At 42.3% G+C, this 21066-nt stretch overlaps 1 long non-coding RNA gene across 1 annotated transcript in view; it reads right to left on the reverse strand.

Annotated features, from left to right (window-relative positions):
- Window positions 1-1232: 1232 nt before the first annotated feature.
- Window positions 1233-21066, reverse strand: part of LOC118153788 (uncharacterized) — a 36937-nt gene continuing 17103 nt past the window's right edge. The window contains exons 2-4 of the long non-coding RNA XR_004743333.3: window positions 5033-5125; window positions 3520-3621; window positions 1233-1360 (exon numbers count right to left, since the gene is read on the reverse strand). This is a non-coding gene — a long non-coding RNA (uncharacterized LOC118153788). The remainder of the gene's footprint in view (window positions 1361-3519; window positions 3622-5032; window positions 5126-21066) is intronic.

Genomic DNA, 21066 nt, shown 5'->3' on the forward strand with positions numbered 1-21066 from the left:
CCAAAAGGTAAAGAGTATCTCCATAATGAAGAATCTATATCAACTAATGGGCAAAATAGCCAGCTAGTATTAAATGACAATATTAAACTCACAAATATCAATATTAATCCTAAATTTAAATGGATTAAATGCCCCAGTCAAAGACACAGACACACAAACTGAATAAAAAGTCAAAACACATCAGCACTCTGTATCCAGATCCATCTCATAAGCAAGAACACACAGACTCAAAACAAAGGGTTGGAGGAAGACTCACCAATCAAATGGAGAGAAAAAAAAAAACAGGAGTTGTAACTTTTGTCTCTGACAAAATAGACTTTAATAGTAACAAAGACTAAAAGAAACAAAGAAGGACATTACATAATGATAAAAGGATCAATGCAACAATAGGAGTCAATGATCATAAATATATATGCACCCAATATAGGAGCACCCAGATATATAAGACAAGTTTTCAATGACTTATAAAGAGTCCCGCACAATATTACCGGGAGACTTTGACACCACATTGTTAATATTCGACGGATCAATGAGATAGAAAATTAACAGGGACATTTATGATTTGAACTCAGACCTGGAACAAGTAAACTCAGTGAATATTTATAGAATTCTTCACCCCAGGTCCACAGAATATACATTTTTTTTAGTATCAGATTACACCTATTTTGAAAGTGACCACATAAATGGAAGCAAATCACTCTTCAGCATTTGCATAGCATTTCACAGATTTAAATGAAATGTTGGTTGGCTGTTTGTTATTTTCTTTCCTTATTCCTTCCTGTCTCCGCTGTTAAGCACAATTATCAGCATAAAAGAGGTTTTTAATACCTACTTTTAGATTGTATTTCAGCCTGGGCAATAGAGCAAGACTCCTGTTCTCTCTCCCCCTTTTCTCTTTCTCTTTCTTTCTTTCATGAAAAAAAAAAAAAAAAACCCATACCTATGGACTGCATATATGCATGTACTTAAAAAAAAAAAAAAGAAGTTGATACCTTGTGGGACATCGAGGGTGACAGTCGAGAAGGCAAACATATAATAATAATAATAATAATAATAATAATGTCAATATGATTAAGTCCAGAAGTATTTGTTGAGTTCCCGGTATGTGTTAGACACTGCACTAGTTGCAGAGGTTAGTTCCTCTTCTCTTGATACTTATCATCTAATAGGAAAGTCAGACATTCATAAAATAATTATATATGCTTAAAATTGCAAAAAAAAAAAGAAGAAGAAGAAGAAGAAGGCGGCTGGGCATGGTGGCTCATGCCTGAAATCCTACCACTTTGAGAGGCCAAGGCAGGAGGATCACTGGAGTTCAGGAGTTCAAGGCCAGCCATGGCAACACATCGGGACGCCATCTCTATTTAAAAACAAACAAACAATGACCCAAATTTCAAGAAACGGGAGTGAGATCAGAGGTAGGGTGAGAATAAGGAAAGAGGCTGAGGAGTAGGTTTGGATTAGATTGTTAAGGGCTATAAAAGCCATATTATGAAAAACACACTTTATGATTTAGGTAATGATGAATCATTAGAAGTTTTCAATCAGGGAAGTAAAATGGTATATTTATACTTTAGAAACATACCCTTGCATCAATAACTATGTAACAGTAAGCCGATATGCCATCTTTGTAGCCAAACTTCAAGGAATATGGTTTAATATACATAACCATTGGCAACAGGGGTCTGGCCTGACTTCCTTATCTACCAAGTGGACCAGCAGATCAACAGTGAAGTAGAGGCTGGGCGCAGTGGCTCATGCCAATAATCCCAGCACTTTGGGAGGCCGAGGTGGGAGGATCACCCAAGATCGGGAGTTCAAGATCAGCCTGGCCAACGTGGTGAAACCCCATCTCTACTAAAAATATAAAAATTAGCTGGGCATGGTGGCACATGTCTGTAACCCCAGCTACTTCGAAGACTGAGGCACAAGAATCGCTTGAACCTGGGAGGCGAAGGTTGCAGTGAACCAAAATTACACCACTGCACTCCAGCCTGGGCGACAGAGTGAGACTCCCTCTCGAACAAATGAAAACACTGACACACACACACAAACAGTGAAGTAGACATGAGCGCTTTCAGTCCCCAATCAATTTTTTTTCAAACCATGTCTGATAAACAGGATATATTTCTAACGTGAGATTTAGCTACTCTTCTTGGAAACCAGACTCATCAGTCCAAACAAAAATCGGGAAAATCAAATTTGGGACTTTAACTGCCCGAAGGGAAATTGCAGTTAAGAAGGGACGTGTGTTTCGCTTTTACTGATCTATCTGCAAGAATGCATGATTGTGTGGGTCATAAGATCTGGATTCATGCTGTAAGTAAGATGCTTTATTTTAGCCTCAAACCTAAGCTTAAGCTACAATTAAGGTGTACTAGTTTTGTCCATATTAACAAAATTGTATGTCAGTTCCCATCTGATTTTTTTTTTTTTTTTTTTTTGAGACGGAGTCTCCCTCTATTGCCCAGGCTGGAGTGCAGTAGTGTGATCTCAGCTCACTCCAAACACTGCCTCCAGGGTTCAGCGACTCTCCTGCCCCAGCCTCCCGAGTAGCTGGGATTACAGGCATTCGCCACCACATCGGGCTAATTTTTGTATTTTTAGTAGAGACGGGATTTCACCATGTTGGCCAGGCTGGTCTCAAACTATTGACCTCAAATGATCCGCTTGCCTTGGCCTCCCAAAGTTCTGGCAAAGAGGGTGAGACTCTGTCTCAAAAGAGAGAGAGAGAGAGAGAGAGAGAGAGAGAGAGAGAGAGAGAGAGAGAGAGAGAGAGAGAGAGAAAGGAAGGAGGAAGAAAGAAAGAAAGAAAGAAAAGAAAAGGAGGAGGAGGGCCGGGCGCGGTGGCTCAAGCCTGTAATCCCAGCACTTTGGGAGGCTGAGGCGGGTGGATCACTATGTCAAGAGATCAAGACCATCCTGGTCAACATGGTGAAACCCTGTCTCTACTAAAAATACAAAAAATTAGCTGGGCACGGTGGCGCGTGCCTGTAATCCCAGCTACTCAGGAGGCTGAGGCAGGAGAATTGCCTGAACCCAGGAGGCGAAGGTTGCGGTGAGCCGAGATCGCACCATTGCACTCCAGCCTGGGTAACTAGAGTGAAACTCCGTCTCAAAAAAAAAAAGAAAAAGAAAAGAAAGAGAAAGAGCAGGCTACTACTGTAGAAAAGCTGTGACCGAGGAGAAATTTCAGAATGAGTGGACTGCTCTAGCTCCTGAGTTCACTGCTCCTCTGCCTGAGAGTATAGACTTGTCTGAAGGTGGCAGCTGCCCTCTGCACCTATCCAGCAGTTCCCTACTGAAGGCTGGAGAGCTCAGCCTGCCACGGAAGCCTGGTCTGCAGCTCCCAGTGCTCAGGCCACTGAATGGGTAGGAATAACCACCGAGTGGTCTTAAGCTGTTCTTCCACAGGCTGATAAGCCACATGGAAATAAGGTTGACAGAAAATAAACATGTTTCTTAAAAAAAAAAAAAAAAGGAACCTGGGAGCTGCCAGTGAGGAAATTCATTCCTTACCTATGAGAAGCATGAATCCCCATCTCATCCCATGGAATGCAGGCCATACAGGGTACTGTGGTCCTTTGTTTTGGGTTAATGAAGGTTGTCAGGTGGAGGTTCCTAAGGTGAGAGTGCTAAGTGAAAATGCTATATAATCAGTATGCTTTTTATAAGCAAATGCAGCTCCTGTCCAGCCCGGCACCACTTGATTGTCCTGTATATAAGTCTTCTCAATAAACCCTATTTCTCAGCCTGGGTAACATAGTGAGGCCCCATCTCTCTCTATAAATTTTTAATTAGCTAGGACTAATGCCTTCTTTTTTTAATTAACCAGGACTAATCCCAGCTACTCAGAAGGCTGAAACAGGAGGATCGCTTGTGTCCAGGTGGTTGAGACTGCAGTGAGCCATGATTACGCCACTGCACTCCAGCCTCGGTGACAGAGCAAGACTCTGTCTCAAAAAATAAATTAATTAATTAAATAAACCCTATGTCTCATTCACTGGCTCTACATCTTGTCTTCAGCCTCTCAAACATGGTACCATCCCTATTGAAGTCAATAGGGGTCTGGTATGACAGCTGCCTACCAATATAACATTTTGATTGCCTCTAGGGAGGGGAGATAGAGGGCTTGTGCCTGCTAGGAAAGGAAGATTTTCACTGTATATGTTTTTGTACTTTTTGAATTTTGAACCCTGTTTATTCTAATACTTAGCAAGGAAAAAACTTCTCCCGCCAGTTCCCTATAATTTAGACTGCTGATTCTAAAATTTAACATGTTATGACAATCACCTGAAAGGCTCGTTAAACCACAGATTGCTGAGCCCAACTATCAGAGTTTCTGATTTAGTAGATCTGGGATGAAGCCTGAGAATTGGTATTTGTAACAAGTTTTAGGGTGATGCTGATAATGCTGCTCTAGGAGCCACACTTTGGGAACCACTGACTTAGACCTGCTTGTCCAATATGGTAGCCACATGTAGCTATTAAGAACTTCAAATGTGTCTAGTTCAAATTAAGATGTGCTATATGTATAAAACATACAGTGGATTTCAAGGACTTAGTACAAAAAAGAATACAGAATATCTCTTTAATAATTTTATACTGATTTTATGTTTGAAAAATTTTAGGTGAAATAAAATATGTTATTTGGGTTAAAGAAAATATGTTATTAAAAATAATTTCACCTTGGAAGAGGAGAAAGTAAGAAAAAGAAAAATACTTTCACCTGTTTCTTTTTACTTGCTAATTACTAGAAAATTTCAACTCATATGGCTTATATTTCTGTTGGACAGGGCAGACTTAGACAATTCTTTCTTCTCTCCTATTTCTGTACTGTTTAACACCAGGATTTCACTACAAGACTGGTTGACAGATCTGATAAGCTGATAGTCTAAATTATTCATAGGTGATGATAACCTAATAAGTTTAACCTGTTTTCATTTTAACAGCAATTGCTAATATTCACATATAAAAGAGTATCTACTAGGGAGAATGTTCTGATGTCTTGGAAGTCAGGTGGGAAAGATACCTTTGGTTAGGCAGTTCTTTTCCACCCTTCTCAGTCCCTGCTAAACTCCAAACATGTATGTTGCTGCCTCTTCAGCTCATGGTAGGGCAGGGCCTGAAAGCAAAAGAACAACTCATTTCTCACGTTTTTTTCTCATAAAGTAGACATGTTAAAAAAGAAAAGCTAAATTAATTTGGAGCTACAGAACAGCTGTTTTTAAAGCTATTAAGTTACTATTTCACGAATGTCACACGTTCTGTTTAAGTGGGTCAAAGGAATTCAGTGAATCTATATACCAGGAAACACTTTCACATTTCATCATTTGCTAGTTACTTTACCAAAGGAGAAAAATTCGCTTTTAATATCCATTTAAGGACAATAATTAGCCAGTTTAGTCATTATAAGTTATTTAATTTTTTATCTAATACCCTAAATAGAATGATATAAAATATTTTGTATTTAGTTTTCTAGGGTTATACAGCCATATAATTTAGAGTCCAACAGTTCCGTAAGTTGAATAATGTAAAAAGCTATTTTTTTAATTTATAAAATGTTTTGATTTGTGCACATTAAAACTTGTTGCCATTATATTTATGATAAAGTGAATGTTAATGACTTGCTTCAAATAGGGATGAAAATAGAGCTATGAGAAAAGTGTTATAAAGGTATTTGCATTTTCTCATGTGTTTAGTGTACATCTCACTTTGCATTTCAGAGCTCTTGAAACTGAACAGAACATACATTTTTTTTTTTTTTTTTTGAGACGGAGTTTTGCTCTTGTTTACCCAGGCTGGAGTGCAATGGCGCGATCTCGGCTCACTGCAACCTCCGCCTCCTGGGTTCAGGCAATTCTCCTGCCTCAGCCTCCTGAGTAGCTGGGATTACAGGCACGAGCCACTATGCTCAGCTGATTTTTGTATTTTTAGTAGAGACGGAGTTTCACCATGTTGACCAGGATGGTCTCGGTCTCTTGACCTCGTGATCCACTGGCCTCGACCTCCCAAAGTGCTGGGATTACAGGCGTGAGCCACCGCGCCCGGCTCAGAACATAAATAGTTCACAGCCCTTTTGGATTTCTTGATCTCCATACAATGCTGCTGGATGAATATCAAGAATGGCTCTTCGTGGGAGGCAGGGACCATGTGTATTCCCTCAGCTTGGAGAGAATCAGTGACAGCAGTTTTCATCAGTTCACATTGTTTTGGTATACTCCATCCTCCACTTGTCCAACTGGAGCTTAGCTTCACCATCACCTGGAGCATCCTCTCTGCCCTTGATTTGTATAGAACTTCAGTTTCTCAGGTCCCCCATCGATAGTCTGCCATGCTGTGGAGGCATATCCTCTCCTAGCTTAATTACGGTGGAAGGAGAAGGGGAAGCAAAGTACCTTATTCACAAAGTGGCAGGAAGGAGAAGTAAAAAATGCTACTTTTTTCTTTTTTTACATGGAATTTCGCTCTTATTGCCCAGGCTGGAGTGCAATGGTGCAATCTTGGCTCACTGCAACCTCTGCTTCCCGGGTTCAAGCGATTCTTCTGCCTCAGCCTCTTAAGTAGCTGGGATTACAGGTGCCTGCTACCACACTGAGCTAATTTATGTATATATATATATTTTTTTACTAGAGATGGGGTTTCACCATGTTGGCCAGGCTAGTCTTAAACTCCTGACCTCAGGTGATCCACTGGCCTCAGCCTCCCAAAGTGCTAGGATTATAGGCGTGAGCCACTGCACCCAGCTGAAAAATGCTATTTTTATCCATGCTAATATTATAGTATGATTACTGTCCCTTTTACATTTTTGTCTTTCCTGGAGTTATCTTGTTTGTTCATTTATTTGGCTTTTTAATTATTTATTATTAATTTAACGCCAAACTTATTCCAGTTATATAAATCTGCTCTTAATACATTAAAAACAGTGGTGTAATGTATATGGATATGCTTTGGTCAAGGAATAGGCCAAGGTGGATATCCAGGCCTGCATGACTCAGTGAGTTTGGTGCACAGGCGCACACCACCACTTGTTATATAACCTTTTTGTGTAAGTTCATACTTGGCTCTGAGCCACTATTGTCTGTAAAAGATATAATTGTCCTGCTAACACTATACAGGGGCTCTGGGGGCTTGGCTTGGCTCAATATGGCTTTACATGAGGCATGTGCTGGTGTCCAGAGAAAGAGAGAGAGCCAAAGCTGTCTGTCTTGCAGACGGACAGGAGGGAGCCAGGACATAACTTGGCTTGCTCGTGCCCAGAGAGAAAAATAGTTAAGTTGCTGACCCTAAAGACAAGGGAGAGCCAGCTGCACAGGTATATGTGGGAGCCACCAGACTAAGCAGCTGAGACAAGGTGAACAGTGTAAAAGAGCTAGTTTGAAAAAGCTGTGTAAGACAGCCACTGCTAAATAGAACCGAATTCACCTGCCTATGGCTACCCAAGTGTTCCTTCTGCTCATCTACCCACTGCCCTTAGACTTCAGCATGGGCTGGACCCAGACCCTAGGATCTAACAATTGGAAATGAGGACAGGATGAGGTGAGTGAGTCTTCAACCCCTGAGGGTTCCCAGGTCAACTATGTGGCCACAGCATGAGCTGTGGTACCTGGTCATAGTGGTGCTGCTTGAATGATCCCCAGTGGAAACATGGGAGGCAGTGGACAGATACCCCATGAGTGTGGAGAAGGCACTGAAGCACCTGGATATGCACAGCATTGAAAGGAACATACCTTTGCCAGCAGAGTCAGATGGGCATTTGTGACTGTGCTGAGGGAAATAATGCCCAGTCCCTGCAGGATGCAGTACAGGGAGGAAGAAGAACCTTCATTGCAGGCTCACCCTGTAGTCCATCAGAAAATAGAGCACAGACAGCTGTTGGGCCCCAAGGGTGGGCCCAGAGACCCCCCTATCATGGTGGAACCATGGTGGAACCATTTCCTATGGTGCCTGTGTCCCCACTGAGTTGCGGAAGTTAAGCAACTAATGTCGGCAGTTGTGTACAGACTTAGCGCAAGTCATTCAGGAGAAGAACACTGCTGTGCAACCCATTCCCACCCAAGCATTCCAGTTCAAAGAGTACCTGCTGCAGTCAGTGGAAGTGTAAAGCAGTTTCTGCTTGATAAGAGAACTGGCCAAGGTGCCCAGCTTGCGGGACACTGGACAAAGCCACATGTGGATTTGGCAAACCTCTGGTCTCTGAACCCAGATAAGTTTCCAGGCAGAGCTGCATAAACAGCTATGAAAGCTGGTCAGTGAAAGGAAAACCTGTGTCTTTGCATCTTGGTATCAGCTGCTTGGTTCTTCAGTTATGCACTGTGTATGTGTCTCCCATACCTAAGACATTCTGGGGGTGGATGTTTTGTACGGTTTGCCAGCTATACCATCTATCATGGACTTGCTGGACTGCTTGATAACGGAACTGGGACTTCTTATCCAGAGAGCCAGGAACAGTTTGCCTTCATGGGAGGGCAACCGTGGACTTTCATAGTGTTGTTGGCTGGGCTATTGTATAGTCCCACCATATGTGTGGTTTTGTTAATAATGTTAGGTTAACCTCTGATTCTCTTGCAGGTTTAAAAGTGACAGCGCCCCTCTTGCCTGGGATTGGGATGACGAGGCCTAGACAGCCTTTCTGGGTAGTAAACCAAAGGTGCCCATTTACACTAGATATAGATGTAACCACAGATAGCTTTGGCTAGGGACTATAGCAGTGTATGGAGCACCTGGACGTGCTAATAAGCTTCTTTTTTTTTTTTTTTTTTTTTTTTTGAGACTGAGTCTAGCTCTGTCAGCAGGATGGAGTGCAGTGGTGCAATCTTGGCTCACTGCAACTTTCACCTCTCGAGGTCAAGCAATTCTCCTGCCTCAGCTGCCCAAGTAGCTGGGATTACAGGTGCCCGCCACCACGCCTAGCTAATTATTATGTTTTTTTTGTATTTTTGTAGAGACAGGGTTTCATTCACCATGTTGGCCAGGATGGTCTCTATCTCCTGACCTCATGATCTGCCCACCTTGGCCTCCCAAAGTGCTAGGATTACAGGTGTAAGCCACCACGCCCAGCCGCCAGTAAGCTTTTAGTCCCGGCTGTGGAAGAGAGCTGAGCTCCGGTGTTCATTAATAAAGAAGCAGTCAGTAACAGGGGGATGGGTGTGTTCATGGGTAACCATCCCTGAGACTGGGAAAAGAGTAACTGCATATGCTGCCCTTCAGGCGCACAAGAGCCTGGCAGGATGGGTTACATTAATTGTGCTGATGACTAACCCAATAGCAAATGGGTGTGTTCATGGATAACGACCCCTGGACAGGGACAGGGAAGACTTTAGCGAAGTGGGGTGTCTACTTAAAGCAGTAGAGTATGCTGAGTACAAGTTCCTTAGCAGCAGAGTTACAAGAGGTTTTGGGACCTGAAGTCCTAATGCAAGATGAGGCCATGGGACCGGAGGCATCCCCAGACCCTAAGCCTTCATTGTTAGGAAGGGCTTCCCCCCATTCCTAATAGGGTATTGTGTACAAGTGGGTCTAGCTGGGGTGCTACTGCTGGTGCAGTCCAGCCATGTACTGACACCATATGGTTTCAAAGCAGGTATAGGCAAAGTAGTTAATAAGCTAAACTCAAGGCACTGTGAATGGTAATCACCAAGGAGGTGACACCTAAAATAATCTGCACCAATAGCTGGGTAGTTTATCAAAGCTTATGTATGTATCAGGCCTGTGTGCCCAAGGCTTGTGTGTTAGGCTTCTATGTCAAGCCCGTGTATGTATCAGGCCTGCATCCTCAAAGTTTATATGTCAGGCCTGTGTGCCAAGCCTGTCTGTCCAAGGCCTGTGTCTCCCCCAGCCTAGAGGGTGGAGAGTAAGGTACATATGGATGTGCTTTGGTCAAGGAATAGGCCAAGATGGATATCCAGGCCTGCATCACTCGGCGAGTTTGGCGCGCAGGCCAATTGTAACTTTGGCTCTGAGCCACTATTGTCTGTAAAAGGCATAATTGCCCTGTTAATGCTGTACAGGGGATCTTGGGCTTGGCTAGGCTCAACATGACTTGACATGGCAGGTGTGCTGGCACCCCGAGAAAGAGAGAGAGCGCCAAAGCTGTCCATCTGACAGAAAAGAGGGAGCCAGGACACGGTGTGGCTTGCTTGTGCCCAGAGAGAAAAAGAGTTAAACTGCTGACCCTGAAGGCAAGGGAGAGCCGGCTGCACAGGTGTGTGTGGGAGCCATTGGACTAAGCAGCCAAGACAGGATGAACAGTGTAAAAAGCTAGTTTGAGTAAGCCATGTAAGAGAGCTGCGGCTGAATAAAACCATATTCACCTGCCTACGACCCCTCAAGTGTTCTTTCTGCTCATCCACCCACTCCCCTCAGACTTCAGCATGGGCTGGACCCAGACCCCAGATCTAACAAGTGTTTTTCAAGCAATTATAATCTATTAATTTAGTGTTTCTTTGGACATCTCTTCTAGACCCTTCATGCCTGCTCCAATCTGTACTGGTTCCTCTCTAGGACTATACCACTTTCTTGTTTGTATCTTCCTTTCCAACCATCCTAGTGGTTTACTATATAACTCTCTTTTGGTTACACCCTTCATTTTGTGTCAAATATTTCCTCCTTCTTGGTTTATTCCTTTATTTTGGAGGAGTCTATCCCTAGTAGCTTCCTATTTTAAAAATATTTTACTTTTTTTTTTTTAGAGACAGGCTTTTGCTATGTTGCCTGGGCTGGACTCAAACTTCTGGGCTCAAGGGATCCTCCTGTGTAAGGAACATGGCTTCACCACAGTGGGAATGGGCTGAGGTTAACATTCTGCGTGACTCAGTGAGTTTGGAGTGCAGGTGCATAACTCCACTTGATATATAATCACCACTATGTAGCCACAACATGGAAAGGCTCCGCACTTGGTTTGGAGCCCCTAATGCCTGTAAAAGGTATAACTGCCCCTTGATGCTGTACAAGCACACTCATGCCCAAAGAGAGAGAGTTAAGCTGCTGACCTTGTAGGGAGAGCTGGCTGTGCAGCTGTGTATGCGAGTGGCAGGAGCTACAGAGCTGGAACAGGTAGCCGAGACAGAGACAGACAGTGCAGGAGAGATGCTGAATGACACCATCTTTCACCTGCCTGTGGCCCCTCTTTCAGCTATCTGCCACTCATCCACCCACTCCCTTCAGACCTCAGCATGAGCTGGAACCTAACTTTGAACCTGACATGCTGCATCAGGTTCCAAGTAGTTGGGACTACAGGCATGCACCACTTCCCCTGGCTATCCCTTAGTAGTTTTTTGAGAAGGGGCACACAGGGAGCAACCTTTTTTTTTTTTTAAGAAGTTCAACATCTGAAAATACTTTTAGTTTACCTCAAGATGACACACTAATAAACATTTTTACAACAGCGTTGCTATTGAGAAGTTCGATGTCATTACAATTTTTAAAATCCTGCTGGAAGAACCCATTCATTGTTGACAGTGTTCTGAAAGTTCACACTGATGAGCCTTGGTGGAGGATTATTCTCATCCAATCTTCTAGGCACTTGGTAGGCCCTTTCTATTTAGATACTCATGTTATTTGTGTTCTTCGGTTTGGGGAAAATTCTCCTAAATTGTTTCTTGATAATTTTCTCTATTCTCTTTTTTTCTTTCCTTTTTTTTTAAGACAAGGTTTCGCTCTGTCACCCAGGCTGAAGCACAGCAGCGCAATCATAGCTCACTATAGCCTCAACCTCCCTCAGGTTCAGGTGATCCTCCCACCTCAGCTTCACAAGTAGCTGGGACTACAGGCACATGCCACTACATTTGACTAATTTTTTCCTACTTTTTGCAGAGATGTTGCCCAGGCTGGAGTGCAGTGACACCATCATAGCTCACTGCAAGCTTGAACTCCTGGGCTTAAGCAATCCTCTCACCTCAGCCTCCCAGTAGCTGGGACTACAGGCAAGTGCCACCACACATGGCTAATGTATTTTTATTTTTAGTAGTGACAATGTCTCTACGTTGCCCAGGCTGGTAAATCTCCTCAACTTTGACTTCCAAAACTACTATTGAGTTTTTAATGTCTGTGATCATATTTTTAATTCCCGAGAGCTCTTTTGCTCTCTAAAATTTGGAATTTAAATGTTCCCTTTTATAATTTCATCTTATTCTTGTTTAATAGATGAAATATCTGTGAAGATTTGAGTACTGTAATAGTTTGTTTGCTTTCTTCTCCCTTATATAGATTTCCTCCAAGTTGCTTTTTGCTGTGTGTTTTGGTCGCTGTTTTACATTAGCTGCTACTAATGTCTGGTGATTCTTGGCTGAGTGCTCTTATTTAATCTTGAGCTGCCTCTGGGTTTTATATGTGGGTGGGGCACGTTGACTGTGGCCTTCACTAACCGTTAACCTGACCCAGCTGTTTTGAAGAACACCTCATGTCAATTTCTTTAGCCCTTTCCGGTTATTAAGAGTCCCTAGGGAAGCCTCTTCACCTGCCTAGATGGTACAGACCTAGTTGTAATCATTCTGGGAGCTGAAGCAGGAAGAAGGCTGAAGGTGAGAGGAGTACCCTCAAGTTCTGTGACATAAATAAGACTGTCTCTTTTATCCATTCCTGGCTTAAGTTTGTGGTGTCCTGGATCTACTGTTAGTTAATATCCATTCCTATTGACAAAATTATGTTACTGTTGCCTCTATTCCGGTTTTCTTTATTAGTTTTCCTAATTTGTAGAACCTGTGAACTCGTTTTCTTAATTCTTTTTTTTTTTTTTTTTGAGACAGAGTCTCACTCTGTTGCCCAGGCTGGAGTGCAGTGGGGTGGTCTCAGCTCCCTGCAACCTCTGCCTCCCTGGCTCAAGTGATTCTCCTGCCTCAGCCTCTCAAGTAGCTAGGACTACAGGTGCATGCCACTGCACCTGGCTAATTTTCATATTTTTAGTAGCGACGGGGTTTCCCTATGTTGGCCAGGCTGGTCTTGAACTCCTGACCTCGTGATCCACCCACCTCAGCCTCCCAGAGTGCTGGGATTACAGGTGTGAGCCACTGTGCCTGGCCTTGTTTTCTTTATTCTTATTGGTTTATGTCTTTTAAAAAAATACTTACACTGTTGTTATAATGGAGTTTGGCAAAGAGGTATTTTTTGGCAGAAAAGCTCAGTTGTTCAAACCACTGAAACTGGAAGTCAGGAATATTTAAATACTGTTTTGTAAAACTATTAATACAAAATAGATGTTGAATTGGCCAAAGGTGGTGAACAAATTACACACATTCTACTTCCATCTCTCCAACTTTCTGGTGAAATGATTCAAGGAGAAAAAAAATTTCATCTTGCTACTAAAAATTAAAGAGAAACCCCTTTCACACCTTAGTCTTCAAGTGATTTCCATGAAGCTGAAAGGCTTGGAGGAATCAACAGTATAGACAACTTGTTAAAGTTTGGGATTATTTCATTTGGGGATTTTAAAAGAGGGGCTTGTGCATTAAGAATTTTCCACAGATGACCTCTACTTAGAAAAAGGTACATAGACTGATATTATCTACATATTAGGTTACTGGCAGAAGAGCCAATAACCTAAACAGTAAACCTGATATTTAAATATCAGTGGGGATCTAAACATATCCTATTTATTAAACTCAACAAATATTTATTGACACCTGCTATGTGCTAGATACTGTTCTGGTCACTGGAGATAAAACAGTGAACAAAACAGACAGAAATCCCTACCACTGTGGAACTTACATTCTATTAATAGGAGGAGGAGAGGCAATAACATAAACATAATAATTACTAACTTATGTGGCATGTTAGAAAATGGTAAGTACTATGGGAAAAAGTAAAGCAGAGAAAGGAGAAGATTAGGAGTAAATGGGTTGGAGGTCAAGTAGTTATGTTACTTAAGGTGATCAGGGAAGGTCTACTGAAAAGGTACTGTCTGAGCTGAGACTTGAAAGAGGTGAGAAAGTTAATAGTTAAGGCCTCTGTGGGAAGAGTGATCCAGGCAGAGGGAACAGAAGAGCAAGGTGCCCACTGTGGCTGGACTAGAGTGGAGGAGACCAGTAGGAAATCCAGTCAGAGAGGTGAGAGGGAGCTGGGGGATCTTCAGATTGTGTGGAGTCTTCTTGGCCATGGGAAGGACTTTTGTTTTTAATTTGAGTGAAATAGGGAAGCCATTGCAGGGTTTTGGGCAAAGGAATGACAAGGGTGAATGCAGTGACCCATTTGAGGAGCCTATCTCAGTCATTTGGATGAGAGATGATGATGGATTGGACCACGGTGGTAGCAATAGCAGTGGTGAGAAGTGATCAGATTCTCCATCTGTCTATATATAAAGATGATTCATCTAGATTCATCTATCTCTATATATAGAATCTGGTCATATATATATGTACCCACAACTTAGAAGCTAATAGGTAATAAAATGGAATATTAAAAATATTAGACCATTACCCATTTAGACAAAAGTCTACAACAGGCAAAACTAACCAATAGTACCAGAAATCACACAATAGTTGCCTGGGCTGGGGCATTTGTGATTTGTGACAACTAACTGCACAGGAGCACCAGGGAACTTCTTGGGAGATGGGAATGTCCACCTTGACTGGGGGTGGTGGTTACATACATGCGTACATCTGTCAAAAGTCATCCATGTGTACACTGAAAATGTATGACTTTTATTGTATGTAAATTTTGCCTTAAAAGTTGATTTTTTTTATAGCCAGGCATGGTGGTATGCACTGCACCTGTAGTCCCAGCTACTCAGGAGGCAAAGGCAGAGGATTGCTTGAGCCCAGGAGTTGGAGATTATAGTGAACCAGGATCATGCCACTATACTCTAGCCTGGGAGACAAAGTGAGACCCTGTCTAGAAAAGAAAAAAAAAGTTGATTAAAAAAAAAAAAACTGTCCAGGCACGGTGACTCATGGCTACAATCCCAACACTTTGGGAAGCCAAGGTGGGTGGATCACTTGAGATCAGTAGTTTAGGACCAGCCTGACCAACATGGTGAAACCCTGTCTCTACTAAAAAATACAAAATTAGCCGGGTGCAGTGGTGCACATCTGTAATCCCAGCTACTTGGGAGGCTGAGGCAGAAGAATTTCTTGAATCGGGGAGGTGGAGGTTGCTGAAATTATGCCATTGCACTCCAGGCTGGGCAACAAGAGCAAAACTCTGTCTCAGACAAAACAAAACAAAACAAACAAAACAAAACCACTATCATATCTTTACTTGCAGACAGTTTTCGGGGGAAAAAAGACCCAACAAACTATTATATCTTTGACACTGTGAGTCCATGTGGTGAATTCAGACATCTGTAGTTTTTGCTTGCCAGACATTCCTGATCCCGTCTTTTGGTAACATCATCTGATTGTTTTCTTAGGTTGTTACCCTTTTTCTAGCTGATGTAGTTTTGGTGAACAATTATATCGACGTGCCCTCTGGCCAAAGGTGGACATGTGACCAAGAGAGCCAATCAGCCTTTTTATCCCTGGAATTTTAATTTTGAGTCATGTGATCCAAGGACCAAAAAATGCTTACAGCTGTTTCATCCTGCTAGTGATCAGCATCTGTAAGATGGCCAATGTCTACTTCATCCATGGCCATGGTCTGTGCCCATCACTGCTATGCTTTCTTCCTTCTGGATCACAGAGCTTCTGGAGAGGCAAATTTCTCTGTCCTTTCTCCCGGGCACCTTGGAATTGTCAACCCTTGTGACACGCTGTCAGTGGCCAGTTCTGGGAGGCTGCCTGAAGTTCCCAGACACACAGAAATCATTGTTTTTCTGAGCAACTACTGAATTACCCAAAACACTTCACAGATGCTGGTTACCACCAGATAATTCAAGAGCATCATTGTAAGACTCCCATATCATGCTGAGGGGCCTGGAGATGTTGTCTAAGGCCCATCAGCCTGGGCATATCAGGCAGCTGTTCCATTTTGGGTTCCTACTGCAATTTCTCAAATCTTCCTGTGAAAATAGGTCCTATGCAGTCAGATGCCACAGATCTTTAGTTTTTGATTCCTCCTCTGGGATCTATGGGTGGAGATAGCGGTGGCGTGGGGAGGGAACTGCAGGGTACTTTCCTTTTCCTTTCTCCTCTCCAGGCAAACTGGCTTGTATGAGGGATGTGGAAGCTCTGTTTATCAAGTTGTTCCCAAATCTACTGCAGTGTCTATGCATATTAGCTCTTTCTATTTCCCTTCAGGGCTAGACTTTTAAACAAAAGGCTCCTGTTTCTGTCTTCTGTGCCCTCTCACTTAAAAGAAGTAAACATAGAACCACAATAGCTGCTGCCTCAATGTAGGGGAAGGGTTGCAGAGTAACTTCAGTTCACACATTAAAATGGTTATGTTAGTTGGGCACGATGGCACACACCTGTGGTCCCAGCTCCTCAGGAGGTTGAGGTGGGAGGATCATCTGAGCCCAGGGAGGTTGAGGCTACAGTGGGCTGTGATTATGCCACTGCACTCCAGGTTAGGCAACAGAGTGAGACCCTGACTCAAACAAACAAATAAACAAACAAAAAGACTGGTATTTACCATGTAAACAAACTGTATAAACATCCTTATAATATATTTGAAGATGTGAGAAAACATCTATAAAACCAGTTGGAATTGAACATTTTTAAGGCTTCTGACATGTTTGCCTAAACATTTTCCAACATAACTTTAGTGTCTTCAACTCTAAACTTAATATGCTTTTCTTAACAGGCTAGCTCACCCCTCTGTGGATTTTGTGAGATAAAATTTACTTTAATTAATTAGAGACAGGGTTTTGCTCTTTCACCTTGGCTGAAGTGCAGTGGTGCAATCATGACTCACAAGTATAGTCTTGACCTCCCAGGCTCAAGCGATCCTCTTACCTCAGCCTTCCAAGTAGCTGGGATCATGGGCATGTACTACCGCAACTGGCTAATTTTAAAATTTATTTTACTTTCTATTTTTGTACAGACAGGGTCTCACTATGTTGCCCACAATGGTCTTAAACTACTAGGTTCAAGTGATTGTGAACCACCACCCAGCCTTTTTTTTAAGAGACAGAATCTCTGTTGCCTAGTTGCCCAGGCTGGAGTATAATGGTGCCATTCTAGCTCACTGCTGCCCTGAACTTCGGGGCTCAAGTGACCCTCTCTCATTGGCCTCTCAAAGTGCTGGGATTACAGGCATGAGCCACCACACCTGGCTACAAAAATATTTTAATACCATTTTACACCCATTAAAATTACTATTATTTTATTTAATTATTTATTTATTTTGAGACAGAGTCTTGCTCTGTTGCCCATGCTGCAGTGCAGTGGCCTGATCTCAGTTTACTGCAACTTCCGCTTCCTGGGTTCCAGCAATTCCCCTGCCTCAGCCTTCTGAGTAGCTGGGATTACAGGTTTGCACCAATATGCCTGGCTAATTTTTGTATTTTTAGTAGAGAAGGGGTTTTGTCATGTTGGCCAGGCTGGTTTTGAACTTCTGACCTCAAGTGACCACCCCCCCACTACCCTGCCTCAGCCTCCCAAAGTGCTGGGATTATAGGTATGGGCCACCACACCCAGCGATTTTTTTCTTTTCTTTCTTTTTTTGGGGGGAGGTAGGGGATGGAGTCTTCCTCTGTCACCCAGGATAGCATGTTCTTGGCTCACTTCAACCTCCACCTCCAGGGTTCAAGCAATTCTTGTTTCAGCCTCCCAAGCAGCTGGGATCATAGGCGCTCGACAACACACCCAGCTAATTTTTGTATTTTTAGTAGAGACAAGGTTTCACCATGTTGGCCAGGCTGGTCTCAAACTTCTGACTTCAAGTGACCCACCCGCCTTGGCCTCCCAAAATGCTGGGATTACAGGCATGAGCCATCGTGCCCAGCCAGAATGACTATTATTTTAAAAAAGGAAAATAACAAGTGTTGGTGAGGATGCTGAGAAACTGGAAACCTTGTGCATTGCTAGATGGAATATAAAGTGGTGCACATGCTGTGGAAAACAGTTTGGCAGTTCCTCAAAAAGTTAAACATAGAATTACCATATGGTGTAGCAATTCTACTCCTGGATATATTCCTGAAGAATTAAAAACAGGGACACAAACAAATGCTGTACACTGATGTTCACCACAGCATTATTCACATTTGTCAAAAGGTGGAAATAACCCAAACATCTAGATCAGAAGGTGGAAATAACCCAAACATCCACTGACAGATGAATGAATAAATGAAATGTGTCATGTACACACAATGGAATATTATTAAGCCTTAAAAAGGAATGCAATTCTGATACATGCTACAACACGGATGAACTTGAAAACATTATGCTAGGTGAAATAAGCCAGACACAAAACGGCAAATAATGTATAATTCCACTACATTAGGTACCTAAAATAGGCAAATTTAGAGACAGACAGTAGAAAGCTGGTTGCCAGGGCCTGATGTGGGGACAGGGGACTGGGGACTTACTGTTTAATAGGTACAGGCTTTGTTTGGAATGATGAAATTTTTCTGGAAATAGCTAGTGGTGATGGTTGTTCACACTGTAAATATACTTAATGCCCATGAATTGTACATTTAAAACTGATTAAAATAGGCTCGACGTGGTGACTCAAGCCTGTAATCCCAGCACTTTGGGAGCCCAAGGCGGGTGGATCACGAGGTCAAGAGATTGAGCCCATCCTGGCCAACATGGTGAAACTCCGTCTCTACTCAAAATACAAAAATTAGCTGGGCATGGTGGTGGGCGCCTGTAGGCCCAGCTACTTGGGAGGCTGAGGCAGGAGAATGGCTTGAACCTGGGAAGTGGAGGTTGCAGTGAGCCGAGATCGCACCACTGCACTCCAACCAAGGGACAGAGCAAGACTCCATCTCAAAAAAAAAAAAAAGAAAAAAGAAAAGGTTAACATGGTACATTTTATGTTATAGCACATTTTTTAAAAAAAGAAAATTTCTTTTTTTTTTTTTGGTCTTTTTTTCTTTTTTTTTTAGAAACAGGATCTTGCTATGTTACCCAGGCCAGAGTACAATGGCTATTCACAAGTGTGATCATAACTCACTAGAGTCTCAAACTCCTGGGCTCAAGCGGTCCTCTTGCCTCAGCTTTCTGAGTAGCTGGGACTACTGTTGTGCACCACAACACCCAGCAGGAAAAAAATATTTTAAAGTGTATGTTTTTGCTACTTTGAATTTTAAAGAAAGTAAATGTTTTGCAATGCAGCAAACACCTACATAAACCTAGTAGAATATGTGCTTTTCCCTCTAGAGAAAAGTAGAAAGGATCTTTCCTTTTCACCCAATTATTAAATACTCATCCTATATCTGCACTATACCTGGTACCTGAAATACATAATATTTATGTTTCTGTCCTCAAGATGCTTATGAGGGCCGGGTGCAGTGGCTCACACCTGTAATCCCAGCACTTTGGGAGATCACCTGAGGTCAGGAGTTCAAAACCAGCCTGGCCAACATGGTGAAACCCCATCTCTACTAAAAATAACAAAAATTTACTGGGGTTGATGATGCATGCCAGTAACCCCAGCTACTCAGGAGACTGAGGCAGGAGAATTGCTTGAACCCAGGAGGCTGAGGTTGCAGTGAGCTGAGATTATACTACTGCACTCCAGCCTGGGTGACAGAGTGAGGCTTCATCTAAAAAAAAAAAAATGCTTATGGACCAGTTCGTGGGGTAAGGCATCTATATATAGTTGTCCCTACTTTGCTTTCCAAGATACGTTCCAAGACTCCCAGTGGATGCCTGAAACCTCGGATAGTATCAAATCCTATATATAGTATATTTTTTCTTATACAGTAATGGGTATATAGTGTATACAGTGTAGATATATTGTACAAAAAAGACGATTCTCTGCCCTGTTCTGCAGGACAGAACAGAATGGAGAATTAAAGTTTTTTTTTTCCACACTACTCAGAATGATGGGCAATTTAAAACTTATGAACTTATTTCTGGAATTTTCCATTTAATATTTTTGGACCCCAGTTGACTGTAACTGAAACTGCAGAAAGAAAAATAGCAGATAAGGGAAGGACTACTGTATATCATACTATGTTAAATTATAACATATCACTATAAGAGACCTTAAGGGGACAGATTATTATGTGACCTCTTTTTCTTTTCTCTTGAATTACACATTTGTCCTAGTCCATTTTCTGTTGCTACAACTTACTATCCTAGAGGGACTGATTTATAAGGAAAATTTACTTTGTCAGCTCTGGAGGCTGGGAAGTCCAAGGATGAAGGCTACATCTGGTGAGGGTCTTCTGCTGGGAGGCTCTCTGCAGAGTCCTTAGGCAGCATAGGGCATCACATGGCTAGGGAGCTCAGGAGAGAGAGCCAACCTGGCTTTTTATAACAGACCCACTCTCATGATAACTAACCCACTCCCATCATAATTCATTCATTAATTAACCCATGAGTAGATTAATCTATTCATGAGGACAGAGCCATCATGACCTAATCACCTTCTAAAGGCCCCCACTTCCCAACACTGTTACACTATGAATTAAGATTCTTTTCTTTTTTTTTCTGTTGAGACAGGGTCACTCTATCGTTCAGGCTAGAGTGCAGTGGCATGATCACAGCTCACTGCAGCCGCAGGCTCTTGGGCTCAAATGATTCTCTCACCTCAGGCTTCCAAGTAGCTGGGACAACAGCTTTGTGTCATCATACTCAGCAATTTGTTTAAATTTTTTGTCAAGACAGGGTCTCACTATGTTGCCTAGGCTGCTCTTGAACTCCAGGGCTCAAGAGATGCTCTCTCCTTGGCCTTTCAAAGTGCCAGGATTACAGGCATGAGCCATTGTGCCCAGACTAAGTTTCAACATGAGTTTCAGAGGGGACAAACATTCAAACCATAGCAATATTCTTTCTCTCTTTTGATATACTATACTCTCTTATCTTTACCTATCATCAACAATTACCACATTATTTTCCCTAGTCTTAAAGCTTTTTCCCATGTCTTCCTGAATATATATGTGTGTGTGGCCATATGTATGCATACTTTATATATATTATGTATAACATATTATACATATTATATATACATATTATACATAATATATACATATATTTTTTTTTTTAAGAGATGGGGGTCTTTCTATGTTTCCCAGGCTGGATT

Source organism: Callithrix jacchus, chromosome 5 (genome assembly GCF_049354715.1).
Source record: "Callithrix jacchus isolate 240 chromosome 5, calJac240_pri, whole genome shotgun sequence".
In the NCBI taxonomy this organism is placed as follows: domain Eukaryota; kingdom Metazoa; phylum Chordata; class Mammalia; order Primates; family Cebidae; genus Callithrix; species Callithrix jacchus.